Source organism: Neovison vison, chromosome 1 (genome assembly GCF_020171115.1).
Source record: "Neovison vison isolate M4711 chromosome 1, ASM_NN_V1, whole genome shotgun sequence".
Lineage (NCBI taxonomy): Eukaryota > Metazoa > Chordata > Mammalia > Carnivora > Mustelidae > Neogale > Neogale vison.
Window position 1 is genome coordinate 204,285,212 of NC_058091.1, and position 5,242 is coordinate 204,290,453.

A 5,242-nucleotide genomic window follows, 5' to 3' on the forward strand; every position below is an offset into this window, starting at 1 on the left:
TGTTCATTACCTAGCTGGGCTTGGCTTCGTACTAAGTGCAGCAGCTGACTCTACTGAATATAAACGCGTCAGCCTTTCAATATTGTGCCATCTAGTTTGTTCAGGCAGCTGCTGGAGAAGCCAGGATCTAGGCATGCAGTGGTAACAGTCAAGCTTTAAGCCACAATGCACACAGTCAGCCAATGGATGGTTCTTTGCTAATGGCACCTGCCTACTAGCAAACTGTGCTTTGCAAGTGCTACCAAGCTGTAAGCTTCCGAGGGCAGGTGAGTGCTAAGTAGATCCAGTGGATTTTTGCACTTCATTGGCAACAGAGATGAGTCCAGGAGAAGGAGGTGAGAGACTCCTTCCCCCAAGGCATGAGGCCAGGAACTTTGGCGTTGCTCTTGTGTGCAACACAAGGAATCAGAACTAAACACTACCCCAGTTCTTAGAAGTGGCATAGACAGGTTGGCACAATGACATGATTCTTGCCATGTAGCTCAACAGGAGCTTCTCCATCATCATCAAAATCTCTCTGTGGCCTCTAAGAATGGAGTTGGTGTCACATGATCTAACTGAAGCATCATCACAAGCATCAAGCAGACTGCTGGTGATCTATTTCATACCTGCATCCTAGCCTCTTTGTTGCCTCTCACAAAATGCTACCACTTTTACCTTTTTAAGCTGATTAATTAATTTATGTATGTATGTATATATGTATTTATTTCTTAAAAGCTATTGGTTTATTAATCCTCTCATGAAAAAACTACACAATCACCAGATAAAGTCACTGCAGAATCTTTACTCCTTCTTTTGTCCAATCCCCAGCTCACTTTTTGCCAGCATGAGCATTGGCCTTTGCAGTCCCTCTGGCTTTCTTCGTTCTGTTCTTGTGTTTCTTTTGCTGTTTCTTGAGATCTTTTTCTTCTCATACAGTCCATGCCTTGCAAGTCTATGTTTGGGGTTATTATTTTTGTAATATTTTATTTATTTATTTGACAGAGAGATATCACAAGTAGGCAGAGAGGCAAGCAGGGAGAGAGGGGAAAGCAGATTCCCTGCTGAGCAGAGAGCCTGATGCGGGGCTCGATCCCAGGACCCTGAGATCATGACCTGAGCCGAAGGCAGAGGCTTAACCCACTGAGCCACCCAGGCACCTCATATTTTTTTTTTTGCATAATCCAAGGAATCATAAATCATGCCAAAGCCAGTTGTCTTGCCACCACCAAAATAGGTTCTGACTCCAAATACAAAGATGACATCTGATGTGGTCTTGTACATTTTAGCTAGTTTTTCCTGAATTTCTGTCTTAGGTATTGTCCCTTTTTTGTGTGATGAACATTATTGATTTTCTACTACTTCTGCTGAGTAGCCAGTTGGTCATGAATTTCATGGCCTGGATAGTTACTGTGTCATTCATGACAGCAGCTGAGGTTCAAGCAGCTGGGGAGAGAAAGACTTAAGCTGATCAGTTTATTATTTACTTGCATTGTCTCTGAAAGATGTTATTAAAATGCCAGCTTCTGATTTTTTTGTTTGGGGCATTTTCTCTTAACTTCCCACTGAAGAAGATGAAGATTGAGTTTTCTCTCTACCCCTATTTGTATCACATGAAAGCACCCTTCAAACATTTATCCCCCTCCCCCCATCCTGCCAATACAATATAATTTTGGTTAAAACAACAGTGTTTACCTTATCATTTAAACACTTTTGGGGAGTGGGATTTCCAGAATGGTGGGAGTTAAGAACCTCTGAAAATTCCCTCCTCCATAAAAGCAATGAGAGCACAGGAAAAAAATCAACTTTTTCAGAACTTTGAAAATTAATTTGAAAGAATCCAAGGAGTGTTTCAAGAAACACTCCTGAAACTTGATAAGAATAGTGAGAATTTTAACTTGCCCTTTTCCCATCCTTCTCTTACCAGCTCCACAGTAGCCTTGTAAACCAGCAGTCTAGCAGACAGGGAAAGGGGCTGTCCAGCTTTGAAGATCCTTAAAATGTTCCATCCCCAAAGAATTGCCACTATTTGACATGTCCGGAATTTGCTAGAAAATCCTTATTCATAGGACTTGCTATTATTTGAGTAGACTTACAAGTTTTTCAGCGGAAAAGCCCTATTCTAAGGGTGTTTATCAAAAACAATCATGGGGTGGGGTGAACAATCACAGGAAACTGTTTAACCTCAAAGCTACGGGAGGCTAGGATAAACAAAATGATGGCCAAAAGACTGTAAAAGACTATCTGGGAAATGAGATGCTGACAGGGGAATTTGAAAATTTCCAACATATCTCTGGAAATCTAGAGGGCCATGCCTGTGCAGGACTACATGCATGTCTAGAAAGAAACCTGAGAACACCCTTATTTCCCATTTCTGTCTAACCAAGAGCCTCTGTGCAATCAGGAAGTGAACCTACAGCAGAATGGTTAACTGTCAGAGCTCCAATATATAGCTAGAGACCTTAGGCAAAAAGTGAAAGACATTTAGAAAATCTGTGTTCAAACATTAGCTGACTACAAAGACAACCAAGGAAAGATAGAAGTAACAAAAAAGAACAGGGACAGGGCATACAGACTTCACAGAATTGGTCCAGTAAAGTCACTAAAAACAAGAAAAAAGAGCAAAACAAAATTCAGCAATCATAGTAAGCCATGGCAGGGGTAGGTACCTGACTTCCAGAATTGCCACATTATATCTTTCAAAATGTCCACATTTCAATTAAAATTATGAGGTGTGCAAAACCAAAACAAAACAAAACAAAAGAAACCCAAAAGAACAAAACCCAGAAAGTATGGCTATATACACAGTGGTGGGAAAACAGTTAATAGAAATAGTCCTTGAAAAAACCCAGATGTTGAGAACCTGGGTCACTCAGTCCATTAAGTGTTCTGCCTTCCACTCAGGTCATGATCCCAGGGTCCTGGGATTGAATTCTGCACTGGGCTCCCTACTCAGCAGGGATTCTGCTTCCCCCTCTATTCCTCCTCCCACTAATATGTGCACACTCTCTCTCTCACACAAAAATAAGTATAAATAAAATCTTAAGAAAAAAGAGAAAAAACCCCAATGTTGAACTACAAGACAAAGACTTTCAATCATCTATTATGAGTATGTTCAAAGAACCAAAGGAAGTCATGCCTAAGGAATTAAAAGAAAGTCTGAGAATGATGTCTTGTCAAATAAAGACTATCAACAAAGGGATAGAAATTATAAAAAGATCTATGAGCACCTGGGTGAGCCTCTGCCTTCGACTGGTCATGATTTCAGGGTCCTAGGATTAGGCCCCGCATTGGACTTTCTGCTTGACAGGGCGCCTGTTTCCCCCTCTCTCTCTACCTGCCTCTCTGTCTGCTTTTGATCTCCATCTGTCAAAGAAATAAAATCTTTTTAAAAAAAGAAATTATAAAAAGATCTAAATAGAAATTTTGGAGTTGAGAAGTATAATAGATGGAATGAAAAATTCACCAGAGGGGCTCAACAGCAGATTTGAATTTGCAGAAGAAAGAATCAATGAACTTATAGATAAATCAGTTGAGATTAGTCTAAGGAATAAGAAAAAAGGAAGAAAAATTAATAGATTCCAAGAGACCTATGGGACACCATCGAACATCTAACATATGTATAATGGGAGTTTCAGTAGAAGAGGAAGATGATAAAGAGGCAGAGGGAATATTTGAAGAAGGAATGACCAGAAACATCTTCAGATTAAAAGGTATAAAAATGTAATTTAAATAAGAAAAGCACAGAGAAGGGAGAAGGGAACAGAACTATATTTGAGCAAAGTTTTTATGTACTATTGAAGGTAAATTGGTATTTGAGATGACACAAAGAAATGGAAAGACAGTCCATGCTTATGGTTTAGAGGAAAAAGTATTGTTAAAATATCTTTGCTACCCAGAGCACTCTACAGATTTAGTGCACTCTCTATCAAAATTCCAACACCGTTTTTCATAGAACTAGAACAAACAATCCTAAAATTTTTATGGAACCACAAAAGACTCCAAATAGTCAAAGCAATCTTGAAAAAGAAAAACAATACTGGATGTTTTACAGTTCTAAACTTCAAATTATCTTACGAAGCTGTAGTAATCAAAAAAGTATGATACTGGCATAAAAATAGACACATAGATCAATGGAACAGAATAGAAAACCCAGAAATAAACCTACAGTTATATGGTCAGTTATAGGAGGAATGATGGGAAAAGGACAATGTCTTCAAGAAACGCCATGTGAAAACTGGATAGCTATATGCAAAAGAATGAAACTGGACCACTTTATCTCACCATATACAAAAATAAACTCAAAAAGGATTAAAGGCCTAAATATGAGATCTGAAGCCATAAAAATCCTAGAAGAGAGCACAGGCAATAATATGTCTGACATCAGCCATAGGAGCATTTTTCTTGGTATGTCTCCTGAAGCAATGGAAATAAAAGCAAATATAAACTATTGTTACTTTCTACTGCACAGCAAAAGAAACAATCAACAGAAGTAAAAGACAGCCTACTGAATGGGAGAAGATATTTGCAAATGACAGATCCAATAAAGGATTAGTATCTAAATTTTATAAGAATTTATACAACTCAATAGCCAACAACCAAATAATCCAGTTAAAAATGAGCAGAAGACATTAACATTTTTCCAAGAAGACATCCAGATGGTCAACAGATTCATGAGAAAATGCTCGACATCAATCACCAGGAAAATGCAAATCAAAACCATAATGAGATATCAATGAGATATCACTTCACACTGTCAGAATGGCTAACTTCAGAACTACAAGAAAAAACAAGTGTTGGCAAGGATACGAAGAAATAGGAACACTGGTGCACAGTTGGTAGGAATGCAAACTGGTGCAGCCACTGTGGAAAACAGTATGAAGTTAAAAATAGAGCTACCCTACAATCCAGTAATCACACTGGATTTTGGGTATTTACCCCCAAAATACAAAATACAAAATAAAAATACAAAAACACTAATTTGAAATGATTTATGCACCCCTATGTTCATTGCAGCATTGTTTACAATAGCCAAACTATGGAAGAAGTCCAGGTATTTATCAAATGGTGAATAGATAAAGTTGTAGTATATATATATGATGGAATATTATTTAGCCATAAAGAAGAATGTAATCTTGCCATTTGCAACAACATAGATGGATCTAGAGGATATAAGGCTAAGCAAAATAAGTCACTCAGGAAAGGTAAATATATTTTGATCAAAGTCCGTATGTGAAACTTAAGAAACAAGCAAAAGAAAAAA

The 5,242-nt window shown here is 38.1% G+C and overlaps 1 pseudogene; it reads right to left on the reverse strand.

Moving 5' to 3' along the window:
- Positions 1 to 811: 811 nt before the first annotated feature.
- On the reverse strand, positions 812 to 1,402 carry LOC122901029 (annotated as a pseudogene).
- Positions 1,403 to 5,242: the final 3,840 nt, after the last annotated feature.